This window comes from Castor canadensis, chromosome 10, assembly GCF_047511655.1.
Source record: "Castor canadensis chromosome 10, mCasCan1.hap1v2, whole genome shotgun sequence".
NCBI lineage: Eukaryota > Metazoa > Chordata > Mammalia > Rodentia > Castoridae > Castor > Castor canadensis.
The window spans coordinates 4,331,280-4,355,954 of NC_133395.1; the positions used below are offsets into that span (position 1 = coordinate 4,331,280).

At 40.8% G+C, this 24,675-nt stretch overlaps 1 long non-coding RNA gene across 8 annotated transcripts; it reads left to right on the forward strand.

Moving 5' to 3' along the window:
• The first annotated feature begins 696 nt into the window (after window positions 1-696).
• LOC141411423 (uncharacterized) lies at window positions 697-21,643 on the forward strand. Of its 8 annotated transcripts, XR_012436144.1 has the most exons (5): window positions 697-6,577; window positions 7,532-7,613; window positions 11,622-13,406; window positions 16,054-16,326; window positions 17,104-21,643. It is a non-coding gene; the product is annotated as an uncharacterized lncRNA (long non-coding RNA). The 8 variants fall into 8 exon arrangements; XR_012436146.1 differs by having other exon boundaries at window positions 697-13,242; window positions 13,327-13,406; window positions 16,074-16,326; XR_012436147.1 differs by having other exon boundaries at window positions 697-13,127; window positions 13,327-13,406.
• Window positions 21,644-24,675: the final 3,032 nt, after the last annotated feature.

Below are 24,675 nucleotides of genomic sequence, written 5' to 3' on the forward strand. Positions count from 1 at the left end.
AATTTCTCAGATGGGGTCTTGCACTTTTGCCCATGGCCAGCCTTGGACCATGATCCTCCTATCTCTGCCTCCCACATAGCTGGGATTACAGGTATGATCCACCACACCTAGCTTGTTCTTGAGATAGGATCTTATTAACATTTTACCTTGGCTGATGTCAAATTGTGGTCCTCCTACCTCTGCTTCCCAGGTTGCTGGGATTATAGATATACACCACCACATCTAGCCGAAGTGTATCTCTCTTATAAAGCAAGCTTTTTTCTCTCACTCCTTTGTTAGAGTGAGCTTTCACTCACTCCTGGTTATTACTGAACTTAACTGGGGCTAACTGGGGGCTACTGGAAATTCAGAAAGGACACAGGATAGACACACATACAGAAAGTGGGGTCAGGTGTGTTGGGCACTCGGGTGGAGATGCACACCCTCGTTGCTTCTTTTCTCTAACTGTATTCTTTAAGGAATTACTCCTTTACAATTCTTTGAAACCTTGCTTCTAATGTCTTCTTTAAAACCTTGCTTAAAACCTGTTTACTTAGACTTGTTCTGTCCCATGTTTTCTCTTAGCTGCTAATCTCTCTTAAAGTCTTTGCCCCCAGGCTTGTACTGTCCTATCTCTCTTTAGCTTTCTTTTTTTTAATTTTTATTTTATTCATATGTGCATACAATGTTTGGGTCATTTCTTCCCCCTTCCCCCCACCCCTTCCCTTAACCCCCCTTACCCCTCACTATCAGGCAGAAACTATTCTGCCCTTATCTCTAATTTTGTTGAAGAGAGAGTATAAGCAATAATAGGAAGGACCAAGGGTTTTTGCTAGTTGAGATAAGGATAGCTATACAGGGAGTTGACTCACATTGATTTCCTGTACATGTGTGTTATCTTCTAAGTTAATTCTTTTTGATCTAACCTTTTCTCTTGTTCCTGGTCCCCTTTTCCTATTGGCCTCAGTTGCTTTTAAGGTATCTGCTTTAGTTTCTCTGCGTTAAGGGCAACAAATGCTAGCTAATTTTTTAGGTGTCTTACCTATCCTCACACCTCCCTTGTATGCTCTCGCTTTTATCATGTGCTCAAAATCCAATCCCATTGTTGTGTTTGCCCTTGATCTAATGTCCACATATGAAGGAGAACATATGATTTTTGGTCTTTTGGGCCAGGCTAACCTCACTCAGAATGATGTTCTCCAGTCCCATCCATTTACCAGCAAATGATAACATTTTGTTCTTCTTCATGGCTGCATAAAATTCCATTGTGTATAAATACCACATTTTCTTAATCCATTCGTCAGTGGTGGGGCATCTTGGCTGTTTCCATAACTTGGCTATTGTGAATAGTGCTGCAATAAACATGGGTGTGCAGGTGCCTCTGGAGTAACCTGTGTCACAGTCTTTTGGGTATATTCCCAAGAGTGGTATTGCTGGATCATATGGAAGATCAATGTTTAGATTTTTAAGTAGCCTCCAAATTTATTTCCAGAGTGGTTGTACTAGTTTACATTCCCACCAGCAGTGTAAGAGGGTTCCTTCCCGTTCCCCCGATCCTTGCCAACACCTGTTGTTGGTGGTGTTTTTGATGATGGCTATTCTAACAGGGGTGAGGTGGAATCTTAGTGTGGTTTTAATTTGCATTTCCTTTATTGCTAGAGATGGTGAGCATTTTTTCATGTGTTTTTTGGCCATTTGAATTTCTTCTTTTGAGAAAGTTCTGTTTAGTTCACTTGCCCATTTCTTTATTGGTTCATTAATTTTTAGAGCTGTGATGCTGTTGCTGGTTTGAATATATTAAACATATTTATGTTTTTCAAGTATCAAGCCTTCTAAAATACAACATTTAGATAAGCATGGTAATAAAAGGTTAGTGGTACTGATATACCGTTCTGTTACTTGCTAAATTGTCCATCAGAATTTTAACCATGGCTCTTAAGTTTTTGTCATTACATTTCTGACCCTTCCAGGACATTTACGATCAAGTCCACAAAAAAAATGACTCTAATAACTAGTTATGTGCCAACAGGTTAGCTTTTTAGACATCTGCTTTTGTTAGATTTTGTTTTGTATTGTCCTTGTCTAGAAGCCCACTGCCTAAGAGCCACTCCTTTTAAGCTTCTTTGTTGCTTAAATTTGGCCAAAAGGGTCTAGTTGGCACAGACTGCCACCTGATCTGCTCTTTATTCCCTCCCAATGTGGGGCCAAGACCAATCAACCAAACAAAATCCAGGAAAAAGCAAATCCTGACGATGACCAATCAAGAAAGATCTTCAGTCTATGACCCTACCACTCTGAGTGCACCCAATCTTGTCTGGTCTGGAAAGCTAAGCAAGGTAGGGCTGGCTTAGTAGTTGGATGGAAGACAGATCTTCAGAGGAGATTGCTCAGAGACAAGCAGTTTGGAGACAAGGGGGGAATGCCATCAAAGTTCTAATGGAGTCACTGGTCCCAGACCTCTCAAAAATAACTAAGGCTGAGAGGATTGAAGAAATGGTTCTTATGCATGTGGCTATCTGACACTAAAGCTCTTCCAGACACAAACTCATATTTTTAGACAAGGTCTTCACTAAAACAGAGACAAAACAACTATTTTTACTGACTCTAAACATGTCCTTTAATACTTAAAGATGATGGTTTTAACTTTTTTTTTAAACAATGAGTTTCCTTGGATATATACACTGACAGTATATTGTTGCCATAGTAATTCTACTCAGTTAAAAAAATACATTGGGTAAAAAAAAATAAATAAAATATTCAATCATTAAATCCCCATTGGAGAGGCCCTTTTGTTGTTACCTTGTCTATGCTCACCATAGTTAAAGTAGCAGTGATTGCTCCTTCGATCTACCACAGTCGAGTCAAGCCAATTTCTCTCAAATGGGGGTGCATCCTGATACAGATCCACCATGCAGGATCATCCTCCAGAACCTAAGTGCCCTTCCTTGGCAGAACTCTGCTTCCCAGGAAACAACAGGGGACCAAGAACAATGGAACAACAGCCCTGCACTAGTCAGCACTGGAAGATGACTAGTCTACGCATGGCAGAAGCTTGAGGAGTCAACTCTCCGACAGGACAAATGGGCTATGTTTTTCACCTCAGTTATCTCACCGTAATGCATTGTCACCCCTTGTCTGTGTCTGCTGCTGTAGTTCTCACCTTACTCTTCACCATAGGCTTGGCAGAAACTGCCCCACTGACTGGTCTCACAGTGAAAGGGTTTTATTTGCTCTCTTCCATCTCTTTTGAGCAGGATGCATGATTGCTATTTATTGTTACTGATCTGGTTTAACAAAGGATAAAATTCGCAGCCATCCTCCACAAGGGTAAAGCTTCCCTAACTATGACCCGTGGCTCCTGTAACCCTGCAAATTTCACTGTACTTAAGCCATCAGATTAAACAAGGGAAAAAGTAATTAATATAAAAATAGATAAAAAGGATCTTGACCCTGAAAGTCTGATACATCTCAAATTAGTAACTGTTACCCATGAGAGTTCCTTGTACCAAGTTTTTCACTTGGTTTTTCCTTTTATAAGGAGAAGAAAAGTGAATTTTCCATCTCTGCCAAAGCTAAAAACTTCTTCCTCTCACTGGCTGAGTCTATAGCCCAGACACTGAATGTCACTTCATGCTGTGTTTGTGGGGGGGACCAACATGGGAGACCATTGGGATTGAGAAAAAGATGACAAATGGCCTTACATGTAATGATGTTATAAAAGTACAAACCCCTAAATTAAGATGATGCTCTTTGACCCTAAGTGGGTCCAAGCATCAAAGGGAGGAATAATGTAGCAGGGAGGAGGATCAGAAGAAAACAGACTAGGCCTGAGTCCTGAGAAAGTAGCAGGGAAGTAGGGATGGCATAGCAGAGAGATAAAACCTGAGAAATCTGAACTTGAGGAAGGTCACATAGCACCAGGGAAGGGAAAGTCATGTAGCACTAGGATAAAGTAGCCAATAAAATTAAATATAACCATATATGGATTAGACCTTGCTTTTTGCTTCTGTAACCTGATTGCAAGGGTATATAAGGTGAGACCCCTTTGTTCTCAAGGCTCAGCCTTTGGACACGAGTCTGGTGAATCTGTGCTGGCGCAATAAACATTGCTTCCTGCTAATTGCCTCAGGAGTCCCGTATCTCAGCTAGCAACCTCCTGCAAAAGGAACCCCAGAATTCTAGTGGCAGGAAGCAGGCTCAGAAAACCAGCATCCTTTTTTTACTGCAAGGGAAGCATGAGTCAAGGTCAGAGATAAGAGATAAGTGATGGAACCAAGAGCCCCGAGAAGTATCCCCAAGCTTTGAAAGCTGAGCCAGGTGCTGTGAACATTTGTTTGGCTAGATTTCAGAAATGTCATGGACAAGAGACTCCTTTTGCCCTCCATGTCCTCTCCCCTTTCAAGGGGGATGTCCATAGCCACTGGTGTGCCTGTTCCTTGCATGAAGGATTGGGGGGGCGGTCAGATGGACTCTCCCCAGCTTCATGGGTTTGGATGATGAGTTTTATTCTTCGCTAGAATAATAATGAGATGAGACTCAACCTTGGAACTCAAGGAAGGAGTCAGAGGACAGATTGTGGAGGGCTGTTTTTTTTTTCTTGAGATAAGGTCTCACTATGTAAGCCAGATTGACTTCAAACTCATGACCTTCCTGCCTCAGTCTCCTGAGTGCTAGGATTACAGATGTGTACGACTATGTCTGGTTTGTGATAGACAGATCTCTGCCTCTTAGTGTTTATATCCTCGTAGAGTCCCTTCCTTTCAGTTGTGGGCAGACCTGAAATTTACTTCCTACAGATAAAACATGATGGAGATGACAGAATGTCACTCTATAATTAGATTATAATGCTCACTCTTGCTAACAGACTAACTCCAATCCTCTCTCTCTCTCTTTCTGTGTGTCTTTCCCTTTCTCCTTTCTGTTTCTCTCCCCTTTCTCTCCCTCTGTCTTCCCCCTATTCCTCTTTCTTTCACCTTGCTGACTGCCTTAGGGTAGATTTCAAGAGTTTCCTAAGGCCTATGTGTTAAAGACTTGATCCAGAGTGGCCTATTAAGAGGTGATGAGGCCATTCTGGAAGGTCTGTAGGCCACTGGGAGTGCTCTAAAGGAGATTGTGGGACCCCAGGCCTTTCCTCTTCCTTTCTTTGGCTCCCTGGTTCATGATGTGAGTTTGGTCTGCCATGTACGTTTGCTGCCTTGTCACAGGCCCCAAACCATAAGGCTAAGCAGTCATGGATTGTAACTTCCAAAACATGAGCCAAAATAAACCTTTTTCTCATTATGAGTTATTTATCACAGGTATTTGTTATAGCAAAGGGTATCTGGCAAACACCCTGACTTTTATGGACGCAATCTGTCATGTATGCCATTCCTGTAAGGAGCAGAAAGTTGGTAACACTGCGAGGGCAAGGGCAGGGAGACAGCTGCCCCAATTGGGTTTCTTGATGGAGTTATAACTACCCCCTCCCATCACGCTCTGCTCTTCCCGAAATTTTTCGACTACTAAATAAGGTGTTGTTTGTCAAAGTGCTCAGCAGTCTGTAGTACGTAAGAGACAAGAGCGAAGTCCTTCCTCTTTCTCCTCATTTGCTAAGGCTGAATGGAGCAAAATCCAAAGGTAAGAGCAATTCATATGTAGTTGACCTGAAAGTAATTTTTCCTTCAAATTTCTGTCTTGCCAATTCCAGCCAAATTCACCATTTCTACTTCTCTGGATATCTTTTCCCAGCACCTGGCCTGTCCTACCAGACATCTGCCATGGCTCCTTATAGTTCCAAATTGCATTCTTCCCTAAAGTCACAGGTCATACCTCATCTTCACCCACAAATGACTCCAGTGCTCTGGTTATGACTTCCCTTGCTCCTGCCTCCCAGACAACTTGGAATGTTTTGTCCTTCTTATAATTTGTTGCCTCATAATCTGTGTATCTAACATTACTTTTTGTTTCATCTCTTGGATGATATGAATAATTCCATAGGGATGTTTTACACTTCAGTGTGTCTTGTGTTTATTGAAGGTTTGATAAGTGTCTTTGGAGTAAAATCACACTGTTGCATTTTTGAGATCAATACTGGAACATATAAGATGAAGTGTGTCCACTGATGAAAACATCTCTGTAAAACAAAAAGGCCACTTACATATATAGCTCAGTGTCTAAAAGCATGGCTTTCAAAACAACTGAACCTGGGTGGTTTGAAATACGGCGTCTCTGCTCAGACAAGCTATGTAACTTTTCCTACCTTAGCCTCCTCTTCCATAAATAGGATAATTAGGGTAGCTATTTTATAGAATTGTTTTGAAGATGAAATTATGTGTGTATGTTGTAGAATGATATTTAGAATGCTGTACAACATCAGCCATTTTTGCACATGGTATGAAAAAATAATCATAGCAGAAGTGCTGTGAAAGACAGTAGTAAAAGAAGATGAACTGGAGGAAAAAATGCATTTGTAGAGGGAAACCTTCCAAAGACATTACAAATCTTTTCATCCTCTCTTCCAGACAATGGTTCACAACTCGTGATGAGTTTTGCCCTTCTAGTTGACAGCTGGGGGCTTTTCTGATGGTGAGAGCTAAGGTGATGTTCTTGACATCCGGAGGTAAGGAGAGGGGATTCTGCTAAACCTCGCACGAGGAACAGAACAATCCCGTGCAATAAGTATATCCTCAAACTGAAATGCCAAGTGTGCTGAGGTTGAGAAAACTTGTTCTAGAATCCCCTAAAGTATAATGGGAAAAAACATTGTATTACTTGTAGATAACCCCTCACCTATGCACAATTACAGCTATACTGCAAGTCAGCTGTCCAGTCATAAAACAAATGATAACTCCTGCTTGCCTCCTTTAAAAGAGTTGCTATGTAGGTTAATTAATGTTTGCAAAGTCTTTTGAAGATGTAAAGTCCTGTGCAAATGCTACTTATTATTAATTAATGTTCTAAAAGGCCTGTGCTGTGACCCTTCTTGTTCTCTATCACAGCCAAGCCTCAAGGACCTGAGAAATACTGAATTATCTCTGGTGACTTAGAACATTTATAATGAGGAAGATAAGCATTGGGGACCTAAGCCAATTTTAGATAGCTGGGATATGACTGTATATAAATTGGTTCATTAAGATCGGGAAAACCATAGGTTTTGCTATGAGATATGTTTGTTATACTGAAGCAAATTTCTTCCAGTTTTGCAATACTATCTACATGAGAAGGCGTCAACACAAATCTGTCATACAAATTTAAATGATTATGAAGAAACAAAAAGCAATTCGTAGAAATACATTTCTATTATTTATATTTATAAACTGCCTTTCTCCGCACGATGAATCACAGTGTTTTCTGGATTGTTTTGATAAGAAGAACACAATACAATGATTTATAAAAACCTAAAATCAAGCCCTGAGATGCTGACTGATACAATGTGTTTTTTCTCTAGATATGCGGTGTAAATCCTGCCCTGTAAGTTTAACCTAATGCTTTGGCAGTGTAAATATCTTTAAGTTTCAGGATAGCTCTTCGCTTGGGCTTGCTGCTTATGTCATTTTCCTTTTTGGACCTAAAGCCTAACGTCTGGATTTACACCCCGACCACATTGCGGTCTGCTACAATGCCTGCAGCAGTCTCTTAACTCACCATCAGTCTGGGTAATGTATTTTTTTGCCACTGCTGGGGTAGACGTTGATTGGGTACATTTGTTGAGGAGTTTGGCTTTGTGAAGTTCCCGTGGAACATCTGTAAAGTATGAACCAGCTGAACGTCCATATTGACGACATTCATTCCCGGGCACCTCAATTTGGGAGTGAAATGTAGAGACAGACAATAGTCCGAAGAGAGATGCCAGGGAAGGCTTGATGCTTGACCAGGAAAACTTTCAGTTTGCACGCCCACTCTTTTCAAACCCTGAAGAACTGACCCAAGAAGAGGAAAGGTTTTCTTTCCTAATGGAGAGATGTGTGCTACTTGGCTAAGGTGTGATTCTCTGGAGATGTCACTAATTGCTTATCAAAATTATTATCAAATCTTTAAATGATGTTTCGTTTGGCCTGTGTTTATTTCATTAGATTCTGAGTTCCTGAATGGCAGAGATCATATCTGTTCTGTCTCTCCAACCATATTAAATAATATAACATGTCTAAACAAAGAGAGTCTTAAAAATAGTGAAAAGTTTTTAAATTGGGAAAATAGGACTTGAAAATCGCTTGGAAAAATATTATGAAAATTGTAAAGACTTATGCAAGGAGACAAGTGAGGGGGATGATTGTACACAGACTCTAAAAATTGCATTTCACGAGTGAAAAAAAGTACAAAATACTGTAAAGTAGTGGGAGGCTTTAGTAATGACACAGTGTGTTGTCTTATATGACTAGAGACAGACCAAGGACCTGGCCGGCACAGAAACAGACACTTGAACATGAGTGTCTCTGCAAGGAAACCACATTTCACGTCCATGGTGGAAAACGTGACTGGTCACACATAGTTTGGGAGAGTAGTATAGTCATCTGGAAAACAGACAGTAAATTTGAAACCTTCTCCCATTCCTTAAAAAAAAAAAACAGATTTCAAATAAAGCAGATAATTAAAAGTAGAAAACGCAGACCTACAAAAAATATAAATTTAGGGAGAGCTGACAAAATAGAATACAGGGAAGTAAAGATCGCTAAATTGAACTTATAAATTTATAAAAATGTTTTTCAGAAAACACCACAAATAAATCAAAGGATATGACATAGTAAGAAAAGTATTTAAAATAGCAGAAAATGAAAAGCATTTATATAATAACAAATAGATCTACATATAAAGTGTTCAGAAACATGAAATGATAAGCCAAAGGAAGCAAATGCCTATAACTTATAAAAAGACACCTGCCACATCCATATCAAAATAAGACAAAGTTGTATTTTTGTTATCACACCCAAACTTTGGTAGTATTGCATTGGTATCAGAAAAGAGATACTCTGGTGCTGTTTTTTAAACCCAAATACTTACAGTTAAGTCATGCATATAACGACTTTCTATGGGGAGCGCTGTGGACAGTACCTATCAGAATTCACTATGCATTTCCACTCTGACTAAATTATGTACTTTCTAGGAACTTATCTTACAAGTATAGTGACTCATATACGAAAAGATAGATTTGCAAAGATCGTGTAACAGTACAATAGTGAAGAGGAGGCAATAACACAAGTGTCAGGCAACAGAATTTTGGTTAAATAAATGGAGATATATCAAGCAGCGATAAGAAAATAGAATAAAACACTTATAAATGTTCTGGTATAGAAGGATTTTTGAGACAGGCTAAGAAGAAAAACAGGAAGGCGCTGGGTAGACTCTTTTACCATTTTTACTGTCCTGTACTTTTATTTGTTAGTACTAGGACTTGAACCCAGATCCTCACACATGCTCAGCAAACACTCAGCCTCTGAGTCACACCTACAGACACCTTCAGAACACCGTTTATTTAGCTTTGAGACGTATTTCACTGTGTAGCCCAAGCTGGCCTTGAACTTGTGATTCTTCAGCCTCAGTCTGTGATGGCTGGGATTGCAATGTGTGCTTATAAAGGGAGTCATTACCTAGTCTTCTTACATGTGGTGTCACCCATCTCTTAAAATGCCACCCCTGGAGAAGAATGTCAAGGCTCTCAGTAGACAGGTGAGAAAAGGGACTTATTCCTTGTCTGTAACCTCATTTGTACCTTGCTTGTGTGTTAGCTATTGAAACCAGAAAGAACAACAAGCAAAACACCTGTTCACAGAGATAACTATGATCCCCACCGTCTTCAGAGTTTTCTAACACACATGCCAGGGCCCTGCTCAGGGATGTAGAAAATGTCTCTGCAGAGTTATTATATGACTCTCCCGTGGCCATCTCCCTGCTAGAAAGATGTTCTTTACATTGATCTTAGTATTCAAAACCAATATCAAATTTGGTTTTTAATTATGTAAAAATACAATAAAATGTGTTCCTTTATTGAAAATAGCATAAGCAATAAGGTCAATGTAATTCTGTTGGGATTAAGGGGGCCATCTAATTGAAACGGCCTAGATTGAAGATTTGACCATAGTCTTGACACGTTTTTATGATGATTGAATTTACCTAGCATTCATTTTTGGTACAAGGACAAGGTGAGGACTGGAGGGGTGGCTCAAGCAGTAGAGCACCTCCCTGGCAAGCTCAAAGCCCTGAGTTTGAACTCCAGTACTGCCTCAAATTTTTTTAAAAAAAAAGGACAAGCTGAATTCAAACTATGTTTTTTTACTTCTCAAGAATAAGTCATAATCCTAATAACTTAGTCTAATAACAATAGAGTCACTGCTTCCTTTCCTGACAATTAACACAGTCAGGCAATGGGCCTTCTCCTCTACATATCAGTAAAAAGAAAACACCTGGCATGTCCTAAACAGGTGACCTACCTAGCTGATGGCGAGGTGGGGATGAAGGAGCACCAGACCAGGCAAGAGGACTCAGTCTCCACTCAGAGTGCTGCCTTTCTCTGAGCAGTCACTAGAAATGCACCAGAGTAACAGAGTTCCCTCCCTCATGGGAAATCTCAAAATGAATGCTTCAACGTGTCCTAATTTCCCTCTAGTGTAAATTTATTAGTTAAAGGAGTTTCTCCTTTTACATGGGAAACACCAATGTAAAATGTGTTTGAATTTTTTTCAGTAAAGGCGGTTAGTTGTGTGTTTTGTGTCATTGTGTCTCCTAAGAATAAGCTCATTAGAAGATTGTCAGAAAATTGCTTTTTTGACAATCTGTTAACAGCCAGGCACCATGGCCTGCCTCAGTCCTAACAGCTGTGAGGCTCAGGAGTCACTGAGCAGGACAGTAAATCTCAACCTTACTTGATTCTGTTAATTAGTGTAAATAAGATCACTGTAAAGCAGTTGCTAATTATCAGTTGCCATAAAATACCTGATGGGAGAGGTGGAGAAGACATGCAGGTTTTCATCACATTTACTCACTTGAACTCAGTGAAAATGAGAAGTTACAGTTCCCATTATCTTCTTGGTTAGCGCCACTCTTCAGAGTGAAATTCCATCTGTAGGGAGAGAAGTATTTGCAAGCATAGTCACCACAGTGTCTTTTGCAAGAGAGAGAAATGGGATTGATCACAATGTTAATTGAAATAGAGTACTTCATATGATGTATGACGCACAGCCATTAAACTACCGAGGAATACTTACTGAGACTTGATATATGCAAAATAGTTGAAACAGTAGGCAATTTCAAAGGCATATTTTGAATGCATAGAAAAATAAAATTTTGTGAATCAAATATCAAAATGTGGACACTGCTTATTGTAATTGGAGCAGTTACAGGTGCTTTCTTTTTTGTGGGTTTTTTTTTGTTTTTAGTTTTTCTAGTGCTTTTGTGCTGACAGAAAAGTTCTAATAAAATGCAACCCATATGCACTTAAAACTTAGACACTGAGTCCTGAAATCAAACATCAAAATTGCAAGTCTTAGTTTTTCTTTCCAGATGGAAATTCATAAGTCCACTTTTTCCTTGACTAATTAAAAATTTTAGACATATGTTCCTTTGTAAAGATCTCTTGTTCTTGCATGCCTTTTTATTAATGGCAAAATGGGAGTTATGTTGTCACCTGATTGGAGATCCTTAGGTAGAGCCTACTTCTAATTCATTCACAGTCCTACTGACAGCAGGAGAGACGGGGACATCATGGAGCTACCCTGGACACTCCCTGCTGTGAAGTGAGAACCATCAGCTGAACAGTGTCAGGAAGGTGAGCCTCAGACCCACGCCTTCCTACCTTCCTTAAGCAAATAACCGAATTGTTAGCACACTATATCAAATTGAAGGAAAATAACAATAATAGTTCACCAGCTGTCCTTTGTGTAAGTGACAGAAACTATGAATGATGAAGCTAGTAATACTTATCCAATGCATTGTGACCAAAACACACAATTCTTGGGCTCCTCAGTCTTTAGCATCTTCAGGATGAGCCAAACCATAAATCTTGCTTGAAGATTGTGCCTATTAAAGACAAAAGACAAAAAAATGCGGGAAGACAGGCATGCATGTCTACTTCTGGCCCTCATGAGTTTGAGGCCAGCCTGGGTTACACAGGGAGACCCTGTCTCTAAAAGCCAATATCAATTAAACAAAAATAAACGAGAGAGAGAGAGAGAGAGAAAGAGAACTGGCAATCGGAAAAAAAAAAAAAAAAAACCAAAACAGTTTTGGGTCTGAGAAACCAGAGAAGCTTGTTTCTGGGTGATGAATGACACCCTGCACCCCCGGGCTTGTCAGCAGCCTCCATTCTGCGTTCACCATGGAGGTTGTGACTCAGCCTCTCAATGTGATGCCTTTGCCCTAATCCTGAGGCATCCCACTGGCCCAGCTGCCTCATCAGTCATTTCTGGATAAAGTACAGGACACATATATGCCTTCCATTGTACCCCTGCCACTGTTCACAGACTCACAGACTCCTCTACCCACCTCTGCTTGTGAACGTCCATTCCAGGCCTCACTTGTTCCATCCAACCCTCTAATCTTTCTCCATGCTCCTACTGTGTTTTTAAACTAAACGATTCAACCTGGTACTTAATTTTTCTCTCTTTTATCTAGGTCTCAATAGCTCTTTTAGGGAAATTTGGCCTTGTGCCTACATCTTATAGGATTTTTCTCAAACTCAATTATAATGTATATAGGCATTCTGTATACTTATTGATCAAGTAATTATGTGTGATTGCACTATTACATTTTATGCTTGCATTTTTCTGTTAGTAGTGTTTCAATAAAAAATAGACTGATAATGGAAACAGTTGGTAAGTAAATACTACACCATAGGATTGCTGACGAAGAAGATATGGAACTGATCATTTTAATATAAACATTTAGAAAAAAACAAAAACAGAAGCTTCGTGGTGGGGTAATGTGTAACTTCAGGAGAAAAAAGTACCCAGGTTACAAAGGAATAGGCAGCTGGGAGACCCGCAGTTACCTCTAGAAAATATTCTGAAACGGAACTGTGCAGAAACCACAATTTCGCCCAGGGTGTGGGGTGGGGCCTGGAGACCTTAGTAGCAGGAAGCACCTGCAATTAATTTCAAGTTGTCCTAGTGAGGTGGCCCCATGCTTGGACTCTGGAGTCAGCGAGCTGAGTGATGTTGCTGGCTGGATGACCTTGGGCTGTTAGTTTACTGAATTGCTGTTTGGACTTGGGCTGTTAACTTAGCATCTCTGGGCATAAGTCCAGGTCTAGTTAAAATTGTGAGAATCTCCCCCTGAGATCATAGTGAGGATTAAGTGAGTTAATACCTGACAAGGATATGAGATATCTGCTTGGCCCCAGGGACACGTATATTTCTTTTTTTCTGTTTCTTGTTTTAGGCAGGATCTCATTATGTCGCCCAGGCTGGCTTTGAACTCAAGATCCCCTTGACTCAGTCTCCTGAGTGCTGAGATTACAGGTATGTACCATGCCCAGCTCAAATTTTTGTGAGTCTTGAAGCTTGTACAATTGTCAGGCCCTTGTGTTGAAAAAAATTAAAAATACAAAATTGCAGGGGGGCTGTTGGCACCAGTGGGAGGAGGGAGGAGGCAGGGAAAGGAGGTAAAGAGGGTGAATACAGTGCAAAAACTGTGTACACATGTATGTAAATGCAAAAATGATAAGTGTTGAAACTACTCCAGGAATCAAGGGAGGGAGGATAAAGGAAAATGATGGACGGGTGGATTCAAGTATGATATATTTGATATATTGTAAGAACTTCTGTAAATGCCACAATGTCCCCCTCCACCCAGCACAACAATAAAGGAAAAATAACTAAATAAATAAACCCAAACCAAGGGGCCCTAAACTAAAAAAAATTAGTATTAGACCAGGTCTGATCATTGGAGAAGTCACAGTAGAGTCATCAAACATTATTGTCCCCATTAAAGCAGTTGTACCCAGACGATCAACGTCAAGAACAATTTGATGAACCATAGTGATAGGAAGGAACCTTGATCTGATGTGGCAGGAACGACACTGAACCTCTGTGGTCTTTCTTTCAAAAGCATATCACCAAGCATAACCCTGAAAGAGAAGCCTTGAGACAAATCCTATAGAGGGACTTTCCATACAGTACCTGTCAAGGTTATCCAAAGCACCAGAAATCTAAGAAATTGTCTCAGCCATGAGGAGACTGAGGTGACAGAGAGGAACTGTAATGTTGTATTCTAGATGGGATCCAGAGCAGAAAATGCGTCTAATAAGGACTAAGAATGTTAAAAATTGTATGAGCTCTAGTTAAAAGTGGTGCTTCAATATCGTTTCATCAATTGTGACAATTAATACTATTCTTAAACACTGATGTAAGATGTTAATAGGAGGAGTTTTATGAGAACTCTGTCATATCCTTGCATCTTTTTGTTAAACCCAAAAACCAGTCTAAAGTTTTTGAAGTTTATTGTCAAATCTCTATCTCAGAGAATATAGTTAGTATATGGTGGGATTGAGATTCAGGCACATGGTACTTTGTTAGTGAGTGTCCTAGTACTGCCCTTGTAAAATGTCACAGGCCAGACGGCTCAAACAACAGGACTTAATCTTGTAATTCCAGAGTTAGAGGTCCAAGACCAAGATGATGGCAAGTTCACTGTCTTCTGCAAACTTTCCTTGATTTGCAGGCAGTCCCTGTGGTCATTCGTCTGTGGCTAGGCATCACTGGCATCTTTCTGTGTGTGCAGATTTCTCCTTTTATAACCTCAGTCATCTTGGGTTAGGATCCACCTTAATGACCTCATCACCTCCTTAAAGATCCTATTTCCAAATTCAGTCACTCTCTGAGGTACTGAGGTTAGGACTTAAGCATATGAATTTTGGAAAATGAATTTTGGGATATGTATATTGAAGAATTATCTTAGCTATGATTCCATTTTACAATTGAAAAGGGATGGACCATTGCTCTGGTTGATCTCACTCTGCAGAAACTTGGGAGAGGCTGCAAATCCTGTGTGTCCTGTGAGGGCCCCACTGGCTTTCACACATCCTGTAAAGTCCAGGAGCCTTCACCTGGCCTTGGCTGTTCGCCTCATACCTCTTCTTTCCCTTCTGTGTGCAGTCTTTCTTCTCTCTCATTCTTTTTTATCCTCATTTGTTTCTCCTGCCCTGGTGGACTGCCTCTGAACCTGTCCTTTCCTCCTGACCCCAGCCCTTTTCTTTTAGAGACCATTTCTGCTTAGTACAATCAGGATTTTTATTCCCTTTAAAAATCAGTATGGTGTTTTAAAGACACCTCTAGAAATGTTGGTGATTTCTGTGTGGTAATGTGAACCTCTATGTCTTCCCTTATTCTTGGTTTTGGGAGAAATCCAAAGACCCACTGTCATCCATTTGTAGAGCGGGTCAGATGTAGGAGGTGGTATTATTTCCTGATGCTCTAATTTTTAAAAATTATAGCTGAAAGAGAATGTTAAGAGGAAATATAAAAACGTCAAAAGGCAGCCAGTAGTAACTTGATCTGGGGAATGCTTAAATTAAGCTATAAAAATATGTTGTATCAATTAATTTTATGGGCTTGAGTGAGCTATAAAATTTCTCTGAACATCTGAGGAATTTTCAAAGAGGGAGGTTGCCTATAATTAAAGTATTAAATCTTTAAGTAAGCAGTAGTTAAATTATAAAGAAGCTCTTGAAGACCTTTCTGGAAAGAAAGATGATGGAGGGAGTTAGGGTATGACTAGCTGATGATACGTGTATATATACATACGCACATGTATATATATTTCAACATGATATACTTTTCTTTAGTTTGGTTTCAAGACACTAAATATACTATATACTAAAAACATTAAAGTATATATCACAGGAGATAGCACAATAAATGGAATCATGAGAGTTCTAGGGAGACTCAGCCATCCTGTAAATTCTTATTCTTAATTCAGTAAATAAGAAAATTGACACATATGGAGTATATACATTTCGCTATAGTAAAACTATGTTAAAAACCTAAATGTGTTCCATATTATAAGAATGACAGACAAGTGAATGAGAGAGAGATCTGAGCAAACATAGCTCATATATGGTCAATTTTATACAGAAAGAAAATCAATATAATGATTCCAATTTGTTAGCCCTCCTTCTGCATGCACAGGTGTGGACTGGTTCCATGGAGCTGACTTTCTTCTCTGACATTGGCCAACTGTAGGAGATGCAAAATAGCTGCATGTTCCTTGGCAGTCCTGTGGAGAGGTAGGATCCATCTCTCCTTCCTGGGCCTTTGACTGACAGAATATGAAATTCCACATCTGGCCTGCAAGAGGGCTGGTGGCTTCCTCCTTGGTCTTGAACTCTGAACCTGCCTTGTTGAAGATTCCCTGAAACTGTACAGTGGACGAGAGGCCCAGGTGAGCTGAGCCTTCCAGCCACTGCTCTTCAGATGGGTACAGGAAGCCGTCTGGTACATTCCAGACTCACTTCCAGCTGACCTCAGTCAATACACACTTGAACTCCTGACCCATGAAATTGTGAAATAGAATGAAATTATTCTTGCTTAAAGCCACTAAGTTTTTGGAGCATATGTAATACAACAATAGTTACCTAGAAAACTCAGGCTTAGATCAATTAATTTAGGAGGAGATAATATTAATTTCAGTAAACAAGTGTTCTTTTTTAACAAAAATCAATCAACATAGTAACTCAGCTAGGTATATTAAAATATAATTAAGAATATCCACACCCTAAGATTCAACCAGAGAACATCAAATCCTAGCAACTTACAGGCACAGCTAATTCTTGTCCTTAACATTCTGCAAATATGGCTCCAGGTTCCGGCCTCCTTATTTGTGGTCCAGCACCACCAGACTCACCTGGGAGCTGGTGAGTTAAAAGGAGGCTTTGTGGCCCTATGTCAGAACATCTTAACAAGGTTTCAGTGATCTGTCCTTACGGTAAACACTGACAAGCACATCTGGATGGCTTCATTAGAAGGATGGGTGTTTATCTAAACAAATGGGGAGGAACATTTTTCAAGTCATTGCACAGTGCTTCTAGACTTTGGATTGTGGTTAAATCTGAAGGGAACAGTCCACATACACGTTCCTTTCTGTTCTTTGTCTGATGATATCAATAGTTTCTTTCTTTCTCTCTCTCTCTCTCTCTTTTTTTTTTTTTTTTTTTGGTAGTACTGTGGTTTGAACTCACAGCTTTGCCTTGAGCCATGCCTCCAGCCCAAAGAATTTCTAGTCTTGGATAAGCTTGAACCAAGTTCTTGCCATAGGAAAAATTTCTTTGACCCGCAATTATGCAGGAATAGAAAAGCAGACTTTCGAGCTGTGTTACATACATATTCAAATTTGGAGCTCAGGTGAGTAAAATGTGCAAACCTGTTTTTATCAGTTCTTAGGAACTTTTTCATTTTCTGAACTGGGAATGGAACTGAGGGCTTCATGCTTTCACACTTGAGCTACGGCTCCAGTCCTTTTGGTTATAGTTTGGTTTTGCAGATGGAGTCTCAGGCGTTTGCCACCGTCCCCAGCCTGTGCCACCAACCCAGCTGGACATACACTTTTTATAATTTAAATGAATGCAAAACAGGCTCACGAGGAATACTATCACCTACTGAACAATTAAGTCAGCTCTCGTTTCTGGCGCTGAACAGGACGTGCAGGGAACGGAAACTGAATTTATTCACACAGGCGGCAGCAGGTGACTTTCCCGCAGAAGGTGGTCCCACTGCTCCTGTGGCCCCTCCCTTGTTGGGCAGGTGCCTAGGCCTTTCCTTTGGCAGTTGAACACTGCCGCCACCTTGTGGTCAGGGGTGACTTTCCTTCTCTTGGCCATGTTTCCATACTCATTTTCTGAGCTGTCTTTTCATGTTAGCAATGTTGAATCTCTTGCACAGAACCTCTGATAAAAGCAGCCAGAGTCTCACGCACACTTTCCTGGAGGGCAGCAAATAGCCTTAGAAGAGGAGGAGGTGAACATGTGGATCCTGGGGCACCCTGGGGAAAGGAGGCTCTGGGAGGCCCAGGAAGGAGGTGACTTAGCATCAGGTCTCTAAAACTCTGAGAAGGGATTGCAGAGAAGAGAAAAAAGGAGGTCGCCAGAGTGCACCAGTGACAGATCTGTTGTGGGACCAGGTCCTCCCTACCCCAGTCGGTGCTCTTCCTGCTACTTGGGGGCCTGTGAGAGCAGAGCACTGGGTCCCTTCACACCATCTTTCTTCCAGGAATTACAAGGGCTGTACCTCGGGAGCTGGAAGCCTGGGTACACAGCACCACTGGCCTTTTAGTTAAGTCTTTTTTCCCTCAGGCGTCACACTCAGCTTACTTCCAGGGCAGGAACATTTCTCTTTGCTCTAGCTCTTTGTAGGCCTTCGGTGGAAATAGTCCTGTGTCCCATCTGTGGGGCCCCATGACCTGAAAGGTACTGGGTGCTCTCACCTGACCTTCTCAACAGTCCTTTTAAGTAGGTGCTGTTCCATGTTTCAGGTGGGAAATCACAGGCCTGGAGAAGTCACAGCGCTTGAGCAAACTCAGAACGGCTGGTGTTGAAGGCTGGCCATGTGGCTCAAGTGGTAGACGCCTGCCTAGCAAGCGCAAGGCCCTGAGTTCAAACCCCAGCTGTTCTCCCCAGCCATGCCAGGTGTTCCTTGATGGGGTATGGGGGAGGGTGACCACCGGCAGCTCAGAGAACGCTTTGTTCAGGGCGCCTTAGGTTCCTCCCTTCCTGGAGAATGGAGTTAGAGCCTGGGGCTGCTGCGCCTGTGTCTCAACCCCTGTGGGACTTGGGTTCTTACCTTGAGTGCCATCACCTTCACAGCACCACCTAGGCCGGACTGCGCACCTCAGCCCCGCTCCTCTGGTGTGCTCCTTCACCTGCTGCACCGACTCCACTGGAGACAGAAAAAAGTCAGATCCCCGGGCCAATGCAGCCTGGTGAGTGGGGGTCTTCTCGCTGCAAGACCACGGGAGACTCACATGCAGACAGCGTGAGAAGCTTTGGTCATGTGTATGCATACACACACACATATATACAGACACACGGATGTATTATACTATGTAATAGACGTCATATCTTACATTGACTATATATTCCATAAATATATTGTTATACAATGCTGCAATATTATATAATATTATACATAAATTTGGTGGTACTGGGGCTTGAACTTACGGCCATGTACTTAACTACTTGAGTAACCAGACTTTCTATGCTTTACTTATTTTTTGGCTAGGGTCTCCCATTTTTTTCTAGGGTAGCCTTGAACCATCGTCTTTCTATTTATGTCTCCTGAGTAGTTGGAATTAAAGTGTGAGTCTCCATGCCTGGTTTGTCTGTTGAGATGGGGTTGCCTAACTTTTGTGCCCAGGCTGTCCACAAATGATCACCTGATCTCCACCTTATGAGTAACTGGGATTACAGTCAGTCTTCACCACATCTGGTTCATGTCCAATGTTTCAGAATTCTTATCAATGGTGTACAAATGTGTGACCCAGGTACCTCAAAACTGCCTGATATAAAATGCAACTTCTTGGAGCGTGTACTCCCATTTCCTGTGTGGGGAACAGGAAATGTTTCTCTCTTTTACCCCACTTTATCCTGTCACACTAAAATAAATATTTGCTAATAAAAATGGAAAGCTCTGTAAGAATGTTTGCTGATTGAGAAACTCTGGTGACAACACCTAGAAGTCTGTCTTCTAGAAGTTCTCTGCAGAATTCTGATGCGTGGCCATATTTTCCTCCTCGACACAGAAAGAAGGATAACTCCTTTTCTATGTTACCTGGGCTGGCACGTTGTCCTTCACAGAAAATATCGGGAGTGAAAATTTCACATTATCAAGTTGTGTTTTCTTTCCAAATATTCAGTATTTAAATACAGTGTTAAGGATATTTAAAAACACCCTAAAATTTATGCAGGAAAATACATTGTAGTTTCTTCTGTGACATAAACACTGTGGTTAATTAGACTATTTACTGGGTCTTTAGAATTCATAGTTAGTTGTATAAAAATTAGCAAAATCTCTGTGGCCTATTCAAATTCACTCTGTGCCTGACTTTTGAAGGTATTTTAGCGTGGGGTTCATAAAGTGCTTATGTTAAATTCAATTTGTAGAAAATAAGTGTTTATAAAATTTCCACTAGATCGCCACATCTGAGAGCTTCACCTCAATCCCTGAAAGTAAGACGTGCACAAAGTGAATGAAATGTGTTCATACCCACTTGCTTCATGGCTGAGTATTTCCATGCAGGACTAGAATTCCATTCTGAAAAATGCAGGAAAATGTTGTGATTTCCTGGACTCCGACGTTGTCACACGCCTCTGAGGAGCAGTGCTACCGGAGGCCACCCATGCTTCCCCTCAGTCACAGTGGTACTCAGTACCAAGGGACTCACGTGCTCTGTAGAATTGGGCCGGAACTGTGTAAAGCAGAATTCTTTTTGGTGTGTGAAGTGTGTGTGTTAATACTCCAAGCTTTAATATCGTATTTCTCAAGCGTGAAACCAAAATAATTCTACTGTAGAGATTTATCTGTATGTGAAACTGTGTTAGGGTTTATTAGCGAGCTCCCTCTAGTTTGAATATATGTTTGGGACACTTCAAACTCAGTTTTGAGAATCTGAGACTTATTCTCTGATGACTTGATACTTAACTAGATGTCAGATGCTTGTCTGGCATAACTTCAGAGTTTTCTGACATTCTGCTCACCACTCCTTCCCACCCACATAGTAGGGATCTGAGTTCTAATTTCAGTAAAAGTGAGCTCACTCTAGGCAGGTAAAGCAGTGAGACCCGAGGGTCATTAAGACCCGAGGGAATTAAGTGTCTGAGTTTGCTTCCTCAAGGGCACGTGCACACAGTGTTGGAGGAGCGCCCAGCTGCATCACCATTCGTGTTCTCCATCCGTATTTCCCGCTTAGCTGGGGACAGCTGTCCACACGTGACCTGCACTTTCCAGCCCCTTGGCGTGAGGGTTCGGCCATGTCTGTCACCAGCTCTCCAAAGTCCTGCGAGCGGAAACGCACAGAGCCTTTCCTTATGAAGATTTTGAGAAGCGGACCACGCTCTGCTTCCTTCCTTCCTTTCCCCTCCTGCTCTCCTAGAGGAGCCACAGGTGGGAGCAACCTGGACTCTGAATTAACAATGAGCAATGATGCCTGGTGGCTAGGAACACCTAGCCTGGTCTACTTTTCTTTTCTTGGCTGAGTAATAAACTGCGGTGAAGAGCCATTCTCCTTTTTATTTGGACTTATTACCATAGTTTAGCTGCTCTTTACAAAAATGGGGTGATGATTCAGAAAGGAACGGAAATACTACTTTCAGGGCAGGGAGGACATTGACTCAAGACTGGTGCTCAGTTCCTGCAGTGTTTAGTTTGATGTTATGTTAGTCTTTGCCGCCCCGAATGTACATAGTAAATACATTTTCCTACTCATTTATTTGAATTAGATATTTACTGCACCAACTCAGGATATGTGGGGAGGGAGAGAATGCCAACAAGAATAGCCCAGTCTGCTCTACGAGGCCACTGTGGCCAAAGTTTTGGCCAGTGGAGCAAAGAAGGGAAGAAAATTTGGACAAAACACATCATTACAATGGAATGTGACAGAAACTATAAAGAAATATGACCAGAAAACTTTGGCAAAAACCCTTGTTCCTTCCTATTATTGCTTATACTCTCTTTTCAACAAAATTAGAGATAAGGGTACAATAGTTTCTGCTGAGTATCGAGGGGGTAGGGGGGAGAGGGAGGGGGCAGAGAGGGTGGTAAGGGAGGGGGTGGGGGCAGGGGGGAGAACTGACCCAAGCATTGTATGCACATATGAATAATAAAACAATAAAAAAAAACTGTGGCAGCCTGGAAAAGGTATTGATTTTGCTGGAAGGTGAAGGGGAGGCTTATCTGCCTCCAATTTTCAAGTGATTACAAAAGTAAAAGAGTTTTATGACTGAGAATGTTTTTATTAAGTAATAAAAATGTTAAAACAATTTCAAAAAGTGGATGAAGCCAGAATACTTAGCTTGAAATACCTGGAAGTATTTTATGAATGAGAAATAAGAACAGATGGGGAGGTAGTCTGCGATTGATTGCATGTAGGTTAATGGTCAGGCTTGAAGTAAAACTTTGGAGAAAGGATTTCTTTTCCCCAAGGCCAGCAGAAGCCAGACAAGTAACAGGAAGGCCTAGAAGTGGACTTCTTTTTTGGTGTGATGGATTTTATTGTCGTGCTCACTCTGTTATCTTAGCAGCTGTACTGTCTCAACATCTGTCTGGTTGTGTTCCATATTAGGTGTTGAGGATCTAGGAAGATGCCATTATGTGTGGGGGAAGTCAGCTGCCTGACTTGCATACTTTGCAAAAGTTTGATGACATTCCAGTTACTAGCTGAAGAATTATTATGTAAGGAAAAATTCTATCTAAATATTCAGTACAGTGATGGATTTTAAAAAGTCTGAACTATACCAAATAAAGTTCCAGGTGTTATTATGACATAATGTGATAAAATCTTACCAAGTGACATGTATCCCATCTTAACAAAATGAAGGTGCTAGTTAAACAGTCAAATTTCTATTAAAGCTTTAATTCTAGGTTCTCTATTCTTTTTTTTTTTGCTTATCTACAAATACACAAGCATGTAAGGTGGTAATTAATGCTTATTAAAGAAAGATGAAATGAAAGAAAAATACAAAAGAATATAGTTACATATGTGTAGATGAAAGTTTTATTGTGTGTTAGTAATTCTGAATTTGGAAGCTATTTCACTAAAAAGTCAAGACAAGACTAATAATGTATGAATAAACCTGTCACGGACAGGATGAATCAGATCAGAAACCCAAAATTTAAAACTAAGGACACCTCCAATTTAAAGGGCACCTCTCTGCAAACTTAATTGGCAGCTCTGCTCAAATAAACACAAATGTACAGGGAGGAGGCATGGTTGCAGAAATCTTGTGTGTAAAGCCAAAGAATGGAAAGAACACTGACTTCCATGGCAGTGTGAAGAAAGAGGAAAGGATGCCTTTTGCTGGTCCAGACATTTTGGATAGGAAGGAAGAATTTTGTTGGGTCCCTACATGATGTTCATAGTCCATTGGAGGTTGTTGCCCTGTCTTCTTTAATTCTGACATGGTTCTCCAGCTCAAACCACATTCTCTGACTCTTAGTCTTAGTGTTTGCTATTTATCTAGCACACACTGCAAGGAGGTGAATCCCAGAGGCCCAGGAACAATTGTAATTGCCACTCTACCCATACGTAAAAAGGACTTGGCATTTTAAGGAAGAAGGACAATTCAAAGATTACTTAATACAGTGGTGTGATCTTACATTTATTCATCCATTGGAAAGGAAGGTGAGGAATACCTAGAAATCAAGGCCCTACAACAAAGGTAAACCAGGTCCTGTTTTGGGAGTTGGTACAAGTGGGAGTGGGAAGGATATAAGGAAAGGGTGTAGGAGGGTGAATGTGGTGGAAATCTGATATACTCATGTGTGCAAATGGAAAAATGAGACATGTTGAAACTATTTCAGGAATAGGGAGCAGGGGCATAAAGGAGAATGATGCAGGGGGTAAATCCAACTGTGATAAGTGTAAAAACTTTTGTAACTATCACAATGAACCCCAAGTATAACAACAAAGAAAAAAAAACCCTACCTCCACTGAGTCCATGATTTTGGCCACCACGATCCACCTGGACTGCCGAAGAAGGGTCTGGGATTTTGGAGTAGCTAGTGGGAAACACACAAGCTGTGGAAGCAACTCTCCTTGGTTCACTTTTCCATATTTGGTCCTTGTCAACTATTCTTCATGCACAATTCTTGTGGATATTTGTTAAATGGGAATGTGATTGTTTCCATGTTCTAATCAAAATTATCCAATAATGTTTGCATTAGATGCAGAGTAGAAAACAGAAGACAACTGCCAGCCATGGCCCTATGATCCCGTACAAGAATCGTTTGGGCATCTTCCGGGTCTGGTTTCTGGCATCCTCCCATGGCTCCAGCACTCCAGCCATGTTGCTATCTCACAGACATGCCTGGCACACTCCGAGCCAGAGCTGTGTGGATGTAATAGATGTGGCAGATAACAGAGGACAAAGTCACTCTAAGATATTTGTCCACAGAAACTGATGCATTATGTTGTCCTGTATTCAGATGGGGAAGAGGTAATTTCTTTTTAAAAATTTAATAAGAAGAAATATAAAGAACCAGGAATAGAAAAGATAGTGCAATAAAATCCCAGAGGCATCCCCTAGCAATAGCCATCTTGAACTCACTGAGATCTTGGTTTTAACTGTACCTGAATTCTACTTCATCCCACTCCACCATGAGCATCAGTGGGCTATTATGCAAATCCCAGGCTTTATAGCTTATATTTTTTGTTATTCCTATCACAAAAAATCCTTGTTAAATATCACAGCACTGTTATGATTATTAAGAAATGAGCAATTATTTTCTAACATTATCCAATGTTCTTTTTCAGAAAAGTAGTTTGACAAGTCAAGGGAACTGAAATGTTGCTTTAGCTGTATTAGGTTGTAGATGCATACTGGAAACCTAAAAATGCTGTTGAGTCAGGAGGTGATAATTTGAGTTTGGAGTTTGGGAGAGATGTGAATAACACATGAGCCAGTATTTCAAATGAGGGTTTTGGACCTGAACCTGTAAAGAGAGTTGAGCTGGAGGTATTTTCATTTCAGGGACTAGGAAGAGGAGGGAGAGGTAGAAAAGAAAACTAAGATTTCCAATAAAA